Source organism: Eptesicus fuscus, chromosome 6, assembly GCF_027574615.1.
Source record: "Eptesicus fuscus isolate TK198812 chromosome 6, DD_ASM_mEF_20220401, whole genome shotgun sequence".
Taxonomy (NCBI): Eukaryota; Metazoa; Chordata; class Mammalia; order Chiroptera; family Vespertilionidae; genus Eptesicus; species Eptesicus fuscus.
Genome location: NC_072478.1, coordinates 62,390,660 through 62,410,041, shown reverse-complemented (window position 1 = coordinate 62,410,041; position 19,382 = coordinate 62,390,660). Strand labels below are relative to the sequence as shown.

General features: G+C 34.8%; 1 pseudogene; it reads left to right on the top strand.

The window, feature by feature from the left end:
- Positions 1-11,127: 11,127 nt before the first annotated feature.
- LOC103290377 (4-trimethylaminobutyraldehyde dehydrogenase-like) lies at positions 11,128-15,920 on the top strand (annotated as a pseudogene).
- Positions 15,921-19,382: the final 3,462 nt, after the last annotated feature.

The following is a 19,382-nucleotide window of genomic DNA, read 5'->3' as shown; positions in this document are numbered from 1 at the left end:
TATTACAAAATTATAAATATATGCATACTTACACTATATACATAGTATATACATTTTGAATACTGTATTAAATGGATTCTAATATACTTTTATAGTATATTTAGTACATGTGAAATTTTAGTCAATGATACCCTAAAATAGCAACATTGTTTTGTGGTAAATAATATAAGTATGATATTTGGTCTTAAACATATTGAATATATTTAATTATTTTCTTTCTACTAGTTTTTATTGATATTTATGAGAGACTTCAATCATTCATTTTAATATATATTTTATCTCTGGTACATGATATATTTAATTTTATTTTATGGTTCATATGGTGAAGTTTCAATTATTACATGTCTATAAAAAGTTTCATATTTATTTATACTTCATAGCACAAAGGTATACACACATACATATATACAAATACACAGATTTATATTTTTTAAATCTCGGAACACATACTTTTTTCATTTTTATGTAACTTAAATATTAGGCAATCAAATATCATTTCTTTGTCAATTCCATTATTTTAGTATTTTGCAACTGTTATGTTTAAAATACAATTTGGAAGTTCCTTAGAAAATTGAACATACACTTACTATATGATTCATTAGGTGAATTCTTGGTATTTACTCAAAAAAATTAAAAGCTTACATCTGTTCAAAAACCTGTACATGGATATCAATATCAGTTTTTTCACAATTGCCAAAAGTTGGAATAAACCAAGATGTCCTTAAGTAGGTAAATGGATAAAGAAACTGCGGTACATAATGGACTACTATGCAGTGCTAAAAAGAAATAAACTATCAAGTCATGAAAAACATGGAGGATGCTTAAATGCATATTATTAAGTGAAAGAAGCCATCTAAAAAGGCTATATACTATATGAAATCAATTATATGACATTCTTTAAAAGACAAAACTATGGAGACAGTAAAAAGATCTATAGTTGCTAGGGGTTAAGGGTGAGGGAGGGGTGAATAAATGATTATAAATCTTTGAAAATAAATTAAAATATATATGACAATAGCATATATTATATACAATGCAATAATATATGAGACTATTTCATGACCTTAGTGACAGAAACACAAAGTCCTAGCTAAGGAAATAGTAATAAATATATTACAATATATTATAGTCTTTAATTAAGCCATAACATATATCATCAAGCCTTCCAAAATTCACATCATCTGATGACCCCCAAATATTGATCACAATTACAGAACTACATAACTAACAGTTTACAGGTCAGCTACAAAGGAATATCACATCCTTCCAACTGCTAACCTATACAAAATAAGAACAATCTCCATGACAGTGCTTTGAATATTGCTGCATGGGTGATGGAGGCAGGTTTGCTGGTAAAGAGAAGTGATGGTTTGAATAAGTAGAAGTACCAATTCATTATAAAAAGGTGCAACAATCTAAGCAAATGTGGAAGTTTCTTGTTGGTTGTATTTATGATGTTGTTGTTGTTTTCCATTTGTTAAATTCTGATTTGGGTAAAAATGAAAATTCCTTTGGAGGCCATAAGTAGGTACTGAGGTCTCATGATGACAAGCCCCCCAAAAATTGAGGAGAGAGTTATGTAGAGATTGAATAGAAAGTATTCGGTAGCAGAATAGGTTTAGGTTTTATGATCATGGAGAAGCCACTAAAGATTTTTCAATAATCATAGCATATGAACAAAATTATGATTTTGGGGTAAATATGGGCAAATAACCTCTTTAAATCTCTATTTCTTATATTCTAAAATGAGGAGAAATAATAACTGTGACAATGGACAATAAGGAATAAATGTGATGTCATTAAGAGCTAGTAGAAAAGCATAGAAAAATGGATAAATAGGAAGAATAGCAAGAGAAAAAGAAAAAATAAATATATGAAAAAGGAATAATGAATAGTAATAAGGAGCAAAGGGAAGCAATGGGAAAAGAGTGAGAAGGAACAGGAGGAAAGACAAGATGAAGGACTGATCATGTAATGAGGATATGATAAATTCAAATTTTAAATGACTTTATGATGATGGCAGAATATCTAAATCAAATGTCTAACAGGTATTTATGGGACTGGAGATGAGGCAATAATTCAGCTCTGGACATGTACCGTAAACATGAGCATTATCCTTGTAAAGATGACAAGACATAAAAATAATGGGATTTTAGAAGGAGAGATTATTTATAAGGAAGAAGGAAAGATCAAAGGGGAAAATGAGGGGGGGAAATGAGAGGAAAAATGGGGAGGAAGAAAGCAGTTAGGACTGAGAGTAATCTAGAATGTCATTTTTAAGGACGCCCAAAAGAAAACATATACCAGGTATAGGTTGAAATATACGTAATATTTTTCACTATTAAATACTGTGTAGTCAAGGAAAAAGTATTTATGAGATGCATGTAAACCAAGAAAGTGCTGTTATATTGGCATAGTAAAGGTTCATAAGCAAATTGCAAGGAATTTTTATTACAATGGATGTGAGAATATGGGGAAAATAGAGTGTGTGATCATCTTTTAAGAAGTCAAACAATTAAAGGAAAGAACAAGTTTGAATAAAAATATAACTTCAGGTGTACATGGTTAAAAATATAGTGTCAATGAGAACAGGGCATTATTTGAGCACAAGTAATGGAAAGGGTAGAAATAAGAAACTACAGATAATGAGGACTGGCTGGCGGGTAGATGACTGATGAAGTGATTTTTTTGAAGGAGACAAGAAGAAACAAAAGGAGAGCAGATAGAGAACTCACAACTGAAGAAGCATAAAAGGTATTTCTAGGCCTAGAAGATTTCCCCATTGTGCTTGGCTCAGAGGCTTCTAAGGATATAGCATGATGGTCAAAGAACATGTTTTGTTGCTTAATTACTAAGAGAAAGCACTTTTGGCTTTTCTGTACCAAGCCTAAAGATAATTTCTTTATAATTTTTTTTCTTTCTGGTAGAAAATATTAACATTTTATTGTACTTGGAAAGAAGAAACATACCAGAAGATTTTAAAAGAATCCCCAATATTCAGACTAGTTCCTATAATTTTAAAGCTTTAATAAATTTCATAGTTAGATTATTCACTACCTCAATCTAAAGAGAGGTCTAAGTGTCAAGTAAAATAAATTTTTCTCAAGAGAAAACCATGTCCCTCTGAAGCTGTCCTAACACTCTTGGGGAGGATAACAATCAATAACATGCACTTGCTATCTTTCCCAGGAGGAGAACAGGATGTTTTGAAAAGGATTTCTCATTTATTGTCCAGTATTCTCATTTACTGTACATTACCACTGAAAATTCATCAGGCTAGCTCAACTAAAAATAAAAAAAAAATAATTCAAAATCCACCTACATCATTCATTCTCTTTCCTATCGCATCTATTTTGGAGAAGATATAAAATCATCTCTTTCTTTTCTTTTTTTTTCCTTTTTCTATTAAATTTATTGGGTGACATTGGTCAACATGATCATATAGGTTGCTATGTACAAGATCTGTATATTGCACTGTGTAGGAAAATGCAAGACAAAACTACAATGAGATACCAACTCACACCTGTTAGAGTAGCCATTATCCACATGACAAGCAATAACAAATGTTAGAAAGGTTGTGTGGAAAAAAGGGAACCCTCACTCACTGCCAGTGGGACTGTAGACTGGTACAACTACTATGCAAAGCAGTCTAACAAGTCCTCAAAAAATTAAGAATAGAGCTACCATACAACCCAGCAATCTTGGATATATACCCGAAAAACTCAAAATCATGTATGTGCAAAGATATATGCACCCTTATGTTCATTAAAATCATCATCTTTTAAAAGAAATAATAATCCTTCTGCAGCAAGCAATTCCCAATAATTATATTACACCATTTATTTATAGTAGTGTAAAATTATTTATAACTTTTTTTTCCATAAGAAAACCATAAGATTGTACTAGTCAATTACAGACTGGGTATATACTCCACAGCTATTTCACTGTATTTATAAATTGAAGAAGGTGAAGCTTAATTAGAAATATGTATCATATAAATGTTTCAACCAATTTAAATTAGTCACTGGATAGCTTTGAATCTAAGATGAGAGTAGATTTTTAACAAAGAGTAAAAATATTAATAATGTAACTCTGCCTAGTAAGCTTGAGTTTGAAATGCAATAACTTCATAAGTATAAATTATTTAACTAAATTATTCAAATTTAGGATTGGTTTAATTTTTTATATTTTCCAACTAGAAGTAGGCTAATAATAACAAATGAACTCAGTGGCCACAAAAATATACATATTTACAGGTACAATGTTAATGGCTTCATGGCTAAAATGTAATATAATTTTAGCTGATAAAATATTTGGGATTATTTGCTATGACTTAAAATCTGTTAAAATACCAATTAAGTTTAATTTTGAAAGAGCCTTTTCCTTTCATCCCCATTAGTGGATTATTATTAAATTTAAAATATTTAAATTAACTTCAACATTTAAAAAATTGGCAAAAATTCTCAGTATGTAAAAATAAACATCAATAATCAAGATAAATCTGGAGACATAATTTTTAACAAGAATTTGAGCAAAATATTAAACGCATTTTACCCAGTTAACATCCCATAATCTCATATTTTATACGTCTATATTTCAAGAACATCTTTCTTAATGTTGGTATATAACTACTTTTTCTCCTTTTGTACTTTTTTACATTAATTTTTTTTAACTCAGCTATTTCATTTGAGCATCTTAATTTAACATACATAGTGAAGATTTTCTGACAAAACAACTTTTAAAATGTATTTTACTCTTCTGATTTGTGGCCTCTTATCTTTGAAAATTGGTTAATTCTAATTAACTCAGTGGGTGGGATTCCATGTGGATGAACTAAAAATATAATTTTATTTCATGTTCCAAAAGGGACATAAAGCCATTAATTTGTGTGACATGTAAGCTAAACATTTTGATACTTTCCACCTCACTAAATTTCAGACCTGCATTTCTCAGGCTAATACTTTATACAAAAAATTTTAAAAAAAGAACAGACTTTAATCATAGCTTCTTCACTATTGAATATTTCATATTATCTAACATTATAAAAAACATCACTAAAGATATCTAAATATTATAGATTTCAGCATTTATTAACTTCTATTTTGTCTTGGTTTATATATTAGAACTGGTTATATGTTATATAGTATGACTAAACCCATTAATTGGTAAAATGGCAGGGGAACCACAAAGTGACTAGCACTTAGTTTTTGCCCAATTATATTGTTTTGAATGAGTAACATACCAAATAATTTGGGTAAAAGAGCAATATCCAAAATTACACAGTGAATTCTGGGAATGAGACTCAGTAATGGAAGGTCTGGAGACATAACTGAAAGTTAGATGAGGACAAGTAGTAGAGTCTCTAATCTCCAATTGTTTATTATCCTAAAGGAGAATTTTAAAATTACATTTTCAAATTTATCTTTTGAGTTACTAGAACCAGGAAACGCAGTAGGATACTGCTTAATAATACATGGATACTATATAAATTAGAATTATTTATTTCCTGGGGGTTTGTAAGACTTCCACATAGATCTTTCTAATAGTCAGTTAAATATATATCTCCATATGAAGTTTTAAAAACTAGTTATAGTTGAAAAAACAGTTTATAAAAATATTTAGTTGTATGATGACACTTCAATGTAAGTTGAATATTTTTCTAGAGATAACAATTAGGGTAAAAAAGAGAGGAAGAGTTAGGGACACATTGATAAGAATATTAAAGAGAAAAAGTATCAGAACCAATAAAAATATATATATAAAGGTAGAAGACAAAATCTATTAGTGGCCATGATGATTAATTTTGTGTGTCAACATGACAAGACTCTGGTGATCGATTGATTTGTTAAATATCAGCCTACATGTTGCAGTGAAGGTATTTTTTAGACATAATTAACATTTATAACCAGTAGGCTTTAAATAAAGCAGATTACCTTCCATAATATGTGTGGGATTCATGCAATCAGTTGTAAATCTTAAGAGGAAAGACTTCTGCTTCTTGAACCTCAGAATAGGTCTCAATGTATTGACAAGGATCTCTACATCTGTTCCTGTCACGTGTTTTGTTTTGTTTTAAATCCTCACCCAAGGATATTTTTTCCATTGAAAGAGTGAAAGGGAGGGAGAGAGAGAAACACTGAGGATGTGAAAGAGACACATTGATTGGTTGGCTCCCTCACATGGCCCACTGGGGCTGGAGAACCTGCAACAGAGGTATGTAGATATATTCCCTTGACTGGGAATCAAACCCTCCACCCTTGGGTCCACAGGCCGAAGCTCCAACCACTGAACCAAACCATCCAGGGCTATCATATGTTGATCTATCAATATATTTATTGGTTAGGCAGAAACCGGTTTGGCTCAGTGGATAGAGCGTCGGTCTGCGGACTGAAGGGTCCCAGGTTCAATTCCGGTCAAGGGCATGTACATTGGTTGCGGGCACATCCCCGGTGGGGGCTGTGCAGGAGGCAGCTGGTCGATGTTTCTCTCTCATCGATGTTTCTAGCTCTCTATCCCTTCTCCCTTCCTCTCTGTTAAAAATCAATAAAATATATTAAAAAATATATAAATATATATATATATATATGTATGTATATATATATATTTATTGGTTATGTGCCCTTGGATAACCCTGGGTAAAACAGTGGTTAATAACATAATTTCTTGGTTTGGTGACAAGGGTCTTAGCACAAGCAACTTTATTTTGGGCCTGATGTCTTGTTTTGGTTTGTTTTTAATCAATACGTGGAAAGGTTTCATGGCATAATAACAGTTTAATAAAAATGTCTGTATGTTTGTATAGAAAATGGACTGGAAAGCTAAGTCCACAGATACTCAGAATATTTAGTTATCTCCATATATTTTACTTTTTTTGTGTGTGCTTAATTCATATTTTCTAAGATGTCTAGAATGTTAAAAAAAGTTACTAATGAATAATTAAATATTACTTGTGTGTATAGAAGAGGAATTTTAGACGAATGTAATGGTATAAAAAGGCTAAATGGTTCTTTAATAAAGCTGATTAAAAATTTATAAAGAAAAAATAGTTAGAAGTGTTACAGGTAGTTGGACAGACATGAGCAGAGCAAAGACTATGTGCCAGGTACAGAAACTCACCAGGGCAAAAAGCCCCCGATGCCTAGCAAGGGGCACAACTGGAAAACAAGAGCCTCATCCTCAGGGTAGCCTATCCTCCCTAGCATATCGCTGGTCATGCAGTTTGGATCCCCTGTCATGCGGTTTAGTCCTCCTGACCTTTTCCTCCCTAAAGATAACATCTAGGCCTCAATTGTATTTCAGCTCCAGGCCCAGCAAAGCAGCAAAACCAGACAAGTGTTGTGTTTGCCACGGCTGCCTCAGCACCAGCTATACTGACCAAGGACCCCCCTGCGTTGGCACCAATCAATCAGTGGAGAACACGACACTGAAAGAGACACCTGGAAAGCTGCTGAATATTCTATTGAATATCCTCTGATACGTCCCCTAAGATTTCCACCTGCAAGAGAGAGATAAATACGCTCAGAATGAAGGACCCCAACGCACACTCTCCCCATGGGAGCACACCCTTACCCATCCCTTCCCACCTTCTTCCCTCAAAGACTGAAGTGACCCTAAAAGACTTGCAACCAGGGGAGGAAGGGCAGCAGCAGCTTGTCCCAGGCTAACCCCCTGCCTCCCAGCCCCCTTTCCCCTGACTTCTCAGTAAGTCAAAGCAGCTCAGCCTAGGCTCTCCTGTTACTATTTCTATGCCCTTCCTCATTTCACTGTCCTAAATATATTTCTTTTTGTAGACAGTAAATTCTTACTTACTTTGCTACACTTTGTCTCTTGATTGAAATATTTCCTTGAAGAAGAACTGAGGTCTCATTGTATCAGTGGTAACAGAAGCATCCAGTGAGGGTGGTTAAAAAAGTGAGTGTACATGCAGGTGGTTTATAGATCTGTAGGGTGTTCATATTTGTGGTTTTCATTTTCTCTGTGTATTATGAAGTGAGTATTTAAAGAGCATGGAGACATTTTAGGCCATAAAGACTGATTCAAAATTCACTTCTTCGTAGTGACTATAAAAAAACAACCTGGTGGAAAAAGGGCACAAGATAGGAGATAATATTTAGTTGGCCTTCTTGAACACTAGAAATTACATGGTAGTGAATGTGGAACTATAGGAAAAAAAGTTATAAAATTTTAGATTCTTTTAGAAAGTCATGAACAGTGGCATTTGACATGACCTATTCAGTAGGGGAAGAGTTAGATAGAAACAAGTTCTTTGAAGAAGAACTTGTAATGCCAAAAATGACATGACCTAAAGGAGGGAAGTTAGAAGGAATGTTCAGGGGAATCATGAAATAATGAATTTGACTGAAGTAGCAGCACAAAAGAAAAGAACGTTTTATAATCAGTACTAGCTCCCTGCATTTTTTTACTGAATTTTGTTTTGTCCTGTGTTTTCCTTGAATTTGCAAGGAAAAACAAAAATATTTCAATTACACAGCACAGTAAAAAGTGGACATGCAAACAAACCAATGAGATCTACAAGTTAATCCCCAAATCTCTTTCAATCATGCACTAAACAGTATTTAACTGTATGTAATCTTACATAACTTTACAATACAATAATAATTCTTACTTTATCAAGACTACTGTTAAAACACAAAAGTATAAAATATAGGCACTGTTAAGCAAGAAAAATGCATTTTAGAAAAAGTCAAAAATGTCTTTCCATTTAATATTACTTACAACAATGTTTTATAAAATCCTGGCCTAATAACAGATTCAATCATTGCATGTATTATATAATTTGAGCTTGTTTTACTTAATGTTAAATGGATGGAATAGTGAAAGGGAAAAGCCGTATGTTTTCATGAAATTCATTTTCTCGGAATTGTTAAATAATATTATCTCTTTGTGCTATTAGTCACTAAGTACTGCTCTCATGGTGATTTTCCAATTTAATTTGATACTAAAATATATAAACACGTAAGAGACATTGAAAATAACTTTGTTCTTACTTCTTGGAGCTGGTTTTGTTCTATTTCTAATGCAAAACATTTCTGATCTATGCCCTTGAAATATCCACAGAAACATCATTAGTGTCAAAGCTATCCCTTCTTTCTTTATAATTTATCTTTCCCAATATTATTTTTAATTATTTTTAATTTAGGTCAAGGATAAAGACAGTTCTACATAACCAATGCAAATTTTGGAGTTAAAGAAATGAGACAGCATATTTGTAAATGTATTTTAATAAGATGTACTTAGAACTCAATGTATTTAGTCATCAGTTTAAATATCACAAAGGTGACAGTATAAGAATTATAAAATAAACAATGATTCTTCTTGTATTTCTCTTATCTTTTCTACCTAATGTATTTCAGTAAATTAATTATTCTTATAAAATGTGAGATTAACACAAAATGCTGATACCTGCTCTTTTGAATTAAGTATATATTTGAAATATTGACATATAAAATGCTTATTTTTCCTGTCATTCTTTATTTTTCAATCTGAGTTAAGTAGTATCTGAAAGTAAATGATTCCACTTTTGTCTTCAGGGGCTTTATAATGCTTCATATATCTGTGGAATTCAGTGGCAGTTTTAAATCTGCTGCATTTGTATAAAATTAGTTTAATTTTTCATGAGTTGCAAATTATTAAAAAGAAATAATTAAATACTAGGACAAAGAGCTTACACCTATGGACGAGGTCAGTGGGGGTCGGGGGGAAGGCCTGGAGTGGGGTGGGAACTGGGTGGAGGGGAGCTATGTGGGGAAAAAAGAGGAACATCTATAATAATCTGAACAATAAAGATTAAAAAAAGAAATAATTAAATACTGACAGAATTTATCAATTTGAATTACCAAATAAGTTAGATTTTATTTGCAAGTGTTCAATTAATTTGATAGTACACATGTCAAAAATATAATTTGAGATTTATCTGTAGATACAGTATAAGACTGAACTACAGACAGGAGTATATTGTGGGACCTAATTGTGCCAAGGGACCCTGCTAATATTAAAAGTTCTCAGGTTCAAGAAAAGATGCTTAGGTTCAGGAAAAGTAGAATGTGAAAAATCTGTTTTTTATTTTATTTGTGTTATTTGTTTGTTGATAGCAGAGAAGCTATAATTGCTGAAGACATTTATGAAATCCAGTGATGAGTTCTTTCTGAAGGACACAAAGTTTCTTCTAATATCAGGATGTTTAATCAGCAATGAGAGAGTCCTAATCTAAATTCAGGAAAATGGTGGGGAGAAATAGAGAAAAGAAAATTTTCCAAGTTCTGGTAAATTCACTCTAGCCAATTTGGGTCAGTGGACAGAGACTTGGCCTGCAGACTAATGGGTCCCAGATTCAATTTTTGTTAACGGCACCCTGGTGGGGGCACCAGCAAGAGGCAACCAATCAATGTTTTTCTTTCACATCTATATTTCTCTATGTCTTTCCCACTCTCCCTAAAAATCAATGGAAAAATATCCTCGGATGAGTATTAACCAAAATAAAGAAATTTACACTAATAAAAGAGAAACATGCAAATTGACCATCACTCCACTATGCCCACCAGCCAATCAGGAGGGAATATGCAAATTAGAAGGCCAAAGATGGTGGCCACCCAGCTGCTCCAGGCATGGAGTGGCCAGGTGGGGCATGCATGCTATGAGAGGAAAGGGGGGCGGGGCGAAGGGATCTACAGGAGTGGCACTCCAGCTGCAGTGAAGCTGAAGACTGCAGACTCCGGAGTTTGCAGCGAAGACGAAGATGGAAGACTCCAGCCTGAGTCTGCAGCAAAGGCGGCAGTCTCAGGCCAGAGCAAAGGCCTGGGTCCTGGGTGCTGGAGGAAAATCGATGCTGGAAGCCAAGGGAAGGAAGGCCTATTGCACGAATCTCTGTGCAATGGGCCTCTAGTAAAGAAATAAAAATCACTGTTTCAATGTTACATTAGCCTTTAAGGTTGATTAAATACATTAAAATAATGATGCCCCAAGGGCTTTCAGTATGTGTCTTTGACTTTTGATCTCTATATTATTATGAAAGCTAACCTCATGGAACATGAATGTAAAAAGATAAATAATTATAATTCTTAATCAGGGTACCCCTGGATGAAAGTGGGGAAGCAACAACATATATCAATGACAGCTCAAGTATCGCTCAAGTATCATAACTTATGTGGAAACTTTCCAGATTTATCCCAGCTAGAAAGATTCACTCCTCTGTTTGGGCAGTCATGTTTATCACAGTACAAGTGTGCAAGTATGTTTCAGCCTTGATTTCCTTCATTTTTCTATCCTAGTTTTATCTATCTATCAATCTGTCTATCTGTCTACTTATTTATGCCACTCTTAGCAGACTTTTACCTTATAATGGCCTAACTTATTTAGAGATGTGTCAGGCTTCTAAACTAATTGGGAAAAAGCTATATGTTTTCATCACCTAGTGTCTAACATAAAATTAATATAATATTGAGTATAGTTTAAAATCACTTCAAAAAGATCATTCAATAGATAATGCTCACATTTTAGCAAAACTTTTAAAATAAGATATACTTACTATCAACCTGATATACTTAACAGCATCAGGGGTCAAGTATGTCAGGGATCACTGTGATATTTCTACAAGAAATATGTTTTTGAGAAACATGTCTCTGTAAGCCAGTGAGTGAAATAATCAGATCTCATAAGAACTGACTGCTAGCAGATTCAGTATTTGAGCTATAGTTACATACCATTATTCTATAATGTAAATGTAAATCAGATAAAGAAAGGAAGCTTTTATTCTTTACTTTTGATTTTAATGCACTGTTTGCATTTTATCATGTGTATGCTTTTATAATAAGTTGAACTAAACTTCTTAAAAACATTTATATATATAGGAATTTTAAGAATGGAAGGCTGAATAAGAGTTCAATGATATTCTCTTTGTATATCTCATGAAACAGTTTTTAAATAACCTTAAACAAATAATATATTGTCTAATGATAATAAGCAATCAGTTAAATGAAAAGAAACTAATTCCCAAATTATTCAAAAACAAAATATAACAATGTTTTCTACACTAAATATAATAAAATATTTAGGAAAAAATAAAAATATATCAATTTCCAAAATAGAATATCTCTAAAAATATCTCTAAAAATATCTTTTAAAGTGATTAAATAATAGTTAAAATGTCATTGATTTTAAAATGTAAAAGGTCATATTGTATAATAAGCAGGGATTGGATATTAAACAATTACTAATACACATAATGTAAGCATTAGTAGATAGTAAGATAAAACTGTTAAAATTAACATTAATTTGTACTACAAAATATGAAATAACCCACAGAGACAATAAACCATCAAGACCTTCTAGGATACAGAAAATTAAATAACAAGATAAAATATTTCAAAAGGACCTACTTTATTAATAAAAATCAGATCCGAGATGTGAATGAATTTTCTCATGAAAGAAAATACTGATAGAAAGTTGATGAAAATGTAATTTAAGAACTAAATTCCTTAGGGTAGAGGAAGTCCTAAAGTTGCAATTGGACAAACTCATCAAAACGTATGTATTATTATCAGTGGAAAACCAACATCAAAGCATTTTGATTTACTTTTAGAAATTCTATGAAATTAAAAGAGGTTTAACTTAAAGCAATATACAATTAGAGTTGTTTTGACAATTTCCTCTCATCTAGTAAAATCCCAGAGAAATGTAAGGAACATAAAATCTTCATAAAGGTATATTTCAGTACTATGAACATATATCACAAACCTCCTCAGAACTAAATTTTAAGCAATGTTGAAACTTAATAGTTACTTATTAAATCCAAATATCTAAAGACAATTTGCTTTGCTTATTGTTTTCTTAAAATAGACCAGGCAAACTAAACTGTGAATAATGTAAATACAGGTGAATTCTAATAAGTAATGGACCAATGATCAAAGGGAGAGAAGAGTGAGAACAATAATATAGTGCAGATTAGCTTTGCAAATCTAAAAGTTGGGTTCTAAAATATATATATTAGATTTAACATTGAACTTCATATGTTCCTTCTTGGAATTTGAAACAAAATGAAAACCTTTTGACCAAATGCAAAGACACATATTTAATATTTTATTTTAGAGTATTAATATATCACATATATTTACAGTTTATATATAATTATACATGCATAATTATAATGTTGATTTTCAATTTCTTTTCTTCACATTATCCTTACCATTTATCCATCGGAAAGAATAAAATAATGTAAAATAGAAGCAATTAACACTAAGGCAGTGAATATTACTATTTTTGTATCTTTATTAGGAAAAAGTTACAAAAAGGAGTTTCTAATATGATAACTTAGGTAACTGTTAGTGCTATGACAAAAATGCCAAGTACCTGACTTTTCCTGACTAATTAATGTCTTGATTTTCTGTGATTTATCATAAATTCAAAGCTTAGGTATATACTAACATAAATTAGCACCAATTTATACTTAGTAAAGTACAACAATAGCCTTTAACAATAATAGAGTATACTAGTACTTTTTAACTCTATGTGCAAAGTTCTGTTCCAAATACATCAGATAATTCATTTAATGCACCAAACAATACTATGAAGAGTATTAAACATTTTACATCTAAGAAACCCAAAAATCTAAATAATTAAGACAATTTTTTGATATTAATCAGCTATAAAATGCCAGGAGCTGTTTGTTTTTAAACCAGAGAGCCTGGCTAAAAGAATTCCAAAGCTAATGGAAAACTATTTTTCCCTGCCTACCCTGCCAGGGCTCTGCGGTGGGCCCTCACAGCCATGGTGGCTTGCCTCGGCCCTCACAGCCGCGGCTTTGTCCGGAAGGACGTCCGGTCTATCCGGTCTAATTAGCATACTACTCTTTTATTAGTATAGATGAGTACTATTCAAAAGGCATCTTGTTATGAATGCCTTTTTGTAAGTTAAGATAAATCATACTTATATTACAATGCTTACGTAAGTTCCAAGTGACTGGAAGCTTTTACTATTCAAGTGCCATTTCTATAAATAACTATATGAGGTGATGTTTCTTTAGCGCTTGCCTGGCACTGCGGCATCATTTTCAAGGAAGCTGTCCTTGCAATCTGACGCTGGAAGAGCAAACCCTCACCCAGTGCACACTACTGACCCAAACAAGAAGAGATGTACCTGCACCTCCAACAGGAAGGGATACTACTTTACAACCTCATCCAGAGGAAAAAACTATCCCTCCTCACCCAGCAACAGCTCAGCCAGTGGGAGACTGCAGGAACTCAGCCTACTAAAAGTCGCAATTCAACCCATAACAATTATAATAGCTATTGTTTTATTTTGTTATTAATATTGTTGATAACACGGTTACTGTTTTCTTTTAAAAAAACACATAGCTGCCGCATGTTGCCAGACTGGCCTGGCCTTGCCCCAACCGTCACCCCCGTTCTGCAATCTCAGGCTGCTCCAGCCGCTGCTCAGAAGCACCAGCACCGGCACCTTCCTTGTTTCACAGCTGGCAGACGCCTCTGGCACCGAGGATGCATTGGAGCCGGCCGCCGGCCTAGTGATAGCTACTTTCACATGCTCATGGCAAAAGGAGGTAAATTAGGCTGTTCAAGATGCAAACGCTGCCTGCAAAATGTGGTAAAAAATCTGGCTTGGGGCGTGGTGGAATCCTTTTGGAGGTCACCAGGATCATAAGGGAACAGAAGAATGAAATCACCAATGTGGGGACCATCAACAAAGGTGAGGCCATCTTCCAGACCGCGTGGACACCGACCCCTCCTGGCAGGGCAGTGCCTGGAGCACTAGGAGGGCTTGGCTAGGGAGCACATCCAGCTCCCAGGCGGGTCCTTCGGTTTTACCAGAGGAGAGCCACTGGGCGTGTGCGTGGGATAGGAGCCTGGAACTACCCCTTTTCTGATCGCCTCCTAGAAGTCGGCCTCAGCTTTAGCTTGTGCAAAAGCCATGATCTTTAAACTGTCCCCTTTCACACCTGCGTCTGCACTACCACTGGCTGAGATCTACACTGAGGCTGGGGTGCCTCTGGCTTCTTCAACGTGGTGCAAGGAGGGGCCTCCACGGGCCAGTTTCTGTGTCCACCTCGGGAGCGGCCAAGGTCTCCTTCACCGGAAGTGTGCCCACAGGCTTGGAGATCAGGGAGATGTCAGCAAAAGGAATCAAACCTGTCACCTTGGAACTCGGAGGCAAGTCTCCACTGATCATCTTCTCAGACTGTCGCCTGGAGAACACCGTAAGGAAGCTGTTGTCCAACTTCCTCACATGAGGCTATGTTTGCTGCAATGGCACAAGGGTATTGGTGCAAAAGGAAGTGCTTGATAAATTCACAGAACAAGTGGTGAAACAGACCCAAAGGTTAAAAATTGGAGATCCACTTCTGGAAGATACCAGGATGGGCCTCCTCATCAACCGACCACACCTGGAGTGAGTCTGAGTTTGTTAAACTGGCAAAGGAGCAGGGGGCTGTGTAGTGTGTGTGAGACCTATACTGACCTGAAGATCCCCAATGAAAGGACGGATAGTACAGGAGACCTTGCGTATTGACTGACTGCAGAGATGACAGGACCTGTGTGAAGGAAAAGATCTCCGGGCCAGTTATGTCCCTTCTGTTACTTGACACGGAAGTTGAGGTTCTGGGAAGAGCCAACAACACCCTTTTTGGACTAGTCGCCAGTGCCTTCACCAGGGCCATCCCGTGTGCCCACAGAGTGGTGGCCGAGATCCAGCCTGGAAGGGGCTTTATCAACAATGATACCGTCGGCCCAGTGGAGTTGCCCTTCAGTGGGTATAAGAATTCAGGATTTGGCAGAGAGAATGGTCAAATGACAACTGAGTGTGATTCACAACTAAACACTGTGTGTGTGGAGATGAGTGTTGCGGAATCTGCTTTTTTAAAGTGGGTCCTGATCCCTGTGGACAGCTGAGGACTCCTGAGACCGGCAGAGGCAGTGCAGTGCATACGGTTGAGTCCGAATTCCGTTGTGTAAGGTCCGAGTCTGGACCAGCATCACTCTCCATCTTTCAGTCAGCTCTTCCCAATTGAAGGTATGAAGTACTTTTCGATTCTAATCAAGAAAGTTGCGATTTTTTGCAAAGCGAATTTCTGTGCAATCTTAAACAGCCAGTAATACTTCTGAAGGCAGGGGACCAGGATTATGACTCATGCCCAGATTGGAACCCCTGGCGGAATTTTCTCTCTAGTTTATGTAGAAGAACTTGTTCCTTTTAGGTTCCTGGTGGATTCATGACAGATGATTTCGGCTCACTGATATGTTATAAGCTCCGGCCCCTTGTCATTCCACTGAAAAGCGGACAATCAGGGCAGGGAGGGAATTAGATACTGGACAGGTCAGTCTACGTGAACAGTAATGGTCCAGAGAAATCATTTTGTTTCTACCCAGCAGAGGATACAGTGCTCCGTTTTGAACCCCAGCTTGCTCTCTGTGGCACAACAGTTCCTGTTAAACGTCCAATTTATTTCCATGTCACTGCTATGTACTAGAATTAATAAATCACACTGTTAATCCACAAAGAAAAGAAAATAGTGCACTATCTATACTGAATGTCTCCAGGGTTCTACAAGTCAATAAATATCTGGGAATAAAGGTTTTGAGCTGTTGTACCATAACAGATCCAAGACTGTGCAGCATAAATAAGCAGCATATTTCAGATGCATTACTATCAGTCATTATATTAAGGATATTCCTGGTTCAAATGGGGGCAGTGCATTCTCCCCAAAAGAATTTGAATATAAGATCTAAGTTTTTGCCCTATCCGGTTTGGCTCAGTGGATAGAGCATTGGCCTGCGGACTGAAAGGTCCCAGGTTTGATTCCGGTCAAGGGCATGTACCTTGGTTGCGGGCACATTCCCAGTAGGGGGTGTGCAGGAGGCAGCTGATCGATGTTTCTCTCTCATGGATGTTTCTAACTCTCTATCCCTCTCCCTTCCTCTCTGTAAAGAAATCAATAAAATATATATTTTTAAAAATCTACGTTTTTCAGCAGAAAGTTATTACCAGCATAGGTTCTGTTTAATAGGAAGCTTTCTCATTATGAAACATTATTCCTCCTACATTCTTCTCCTAATCTTGAATGAGGCCTGTTAGTAATATTTAGATTGTGCAGTTATACAAATATGGAAAATTGAATAATTTTGGATAAAGTTATTAAACAGATTTCTGTTTTCTTTGCCCATTCATTGCTTTCTGTTTCATTACTTGCCCCACTTCTCAAGCTCTATTAGCATCATTTTCTGTAGACATTAAAATAAAGTAAAATTGTCATCTCTTTATTTTTATTATAATAGTATAATTAAGCAAGAATTCACCTGGGGAAAATACCATTTGGTCATGTTCAGAAAAAGTTTCTGTAAATATATGAGGATGATCCCACTGTTATTATTCCTAAATTTGTTTTCAGAGAGAATCTGAATTAAGATAGGGCTACCTTGTGAATTAAGATAGGGCTACCTTGAAACCACACCAAAATATGAGCAATAATAATTTTTTAAGAAACAATCCCACCACAATATTACAGTTCCAGATATTCACTATATACCTAGTAATGGAAAATTTAGTTCTACCGGCCAAACCAGTATGCATTTCTAACAAGCTAACTGGATGCTTACAATGTGCCAAACACTGTTTCATGTGTATTAACTCATTTAATCCTCTCAAATATCAGTCAGTACATACTTTATATATAGAAATTTATAAGTGATATATAAAACATATAAGCACAGCTGGCTTGTTTCAATTACTTAACTCAGTTTAAATCCATAAAAATGGTTAACATTGTTAGGTTGTGATGAATATTTGACCCAAAATATGTGTGTTTATTTGCAATATTGCAATAAGTATCAGATAATGTGGTAAATATATAGTGTATGAAGAATTAATCTGTGACCATATTTTTCTTTGTGTTGACATAGTTTTAAGTAGCCTAACACCTTGGTTAATACTAAGAGGGAAAAAAAAAGTTTCACTTCACAGATATCACTGCATTAATACTTATTAAATGCTTAAGTCAGAGTATTATGTACAATCCTACAATTTTGTATACAAAGGCTATGACATAGTATAGTAAGAATGGAAATGTATAGAGCCTTCCATATTCTTTTTGTTTTCATATACTTTTTGTAACTATTATTGTTTTAATTCTTTATTGTTTAATCATTTATTGTAATATAGTATTACATATGTCTCCTTTTTCCCCCACTGACCTCTCTCAAACCATCTCCACCCCCCAGCACATGGTCTCACCCCTACCTCCTAGTGTCTGTGTTCATTGGTTATTCTTATATGCATGTATACAAGTCCTTTGGTTGATCTCTTAAATTTTTTAAATATATTGTTAGTAATTTCAGAGAGGAAGGGAGAGGGAGAGAGAGAGAGAGAAACATCAATGATGAGAGAGAATCATTGTTGGGCTGCCTCCTGCATGCCCCGCACTGGGGATTGAGCTGCAACCTGGGCATGTGCCCTGACTGGAAATTGAACTGTGACCTCCTGATGGGTCGATGCGCAACCACTGAGCGACACCAGCTGGGCTGTTTTCATATTCTTTTATTCTCAGTCTAGTTTTGCTACATCTCTCTACAATATCAGTCTTTCCTCCACTTAAACTTAGCAGGTCATTCTTATTATTAATGCCCTGTATTAATTTTTCATTGTTTTCAATATAAAGTGCAACCCCCCTCACATTGTTTACAGTGGTTTTATTCCAATGTATATTTTCCTCATCTCCTATCTAGGCGCAGCACTGGTTAATTTATTTTTTTAAATATTTTTTGAACCATGCTTACTTTTAATTCTTTCCTGCCCATGTGGCTGCCTTTGAGCAGGTCCTTTCCTATGTTCAGCTTGTTTTTCTAACATCTTTTATACATCATCAGAGTAAAATTCCTGGGACCTGTGCCTACCTGCATGATTTAGTGAAACATTTACTGATTCTTAGAATAGCTTAAGTTCCCCTGTTCTGTGTCTATAAATTTTTGTATTTCCCTTAAAGTGAATACCCTCTTTTACCATAATTTTTGGTATAATGCACTTTTCCTGAGATAGCTTGACACCATCAGGATGACAGAGCTGACTGATGACTCTCTTCATTCCTGTACTTTCAGGAAAGTGCAGTGTTTGTCTCTTGGTGGGAAAAAATGGAATATTTGTAGATCCAATGAATGAAAGTAACATATTTCTCATATAAAGTAGGTTTGTCTATATTTGTGTTCAATTTATCAAGTGGTAAAGCCTCCTGCAGCATTACCTAATATGTGAAGTTATATCCCATGCCAAAGTTTGAATGTATTATAGGAAACATTGAATTACCACTTAGTAGTGGATGAGAGAAAATGAATAGTACATTTATTTTGCAGTACTGCAATGTA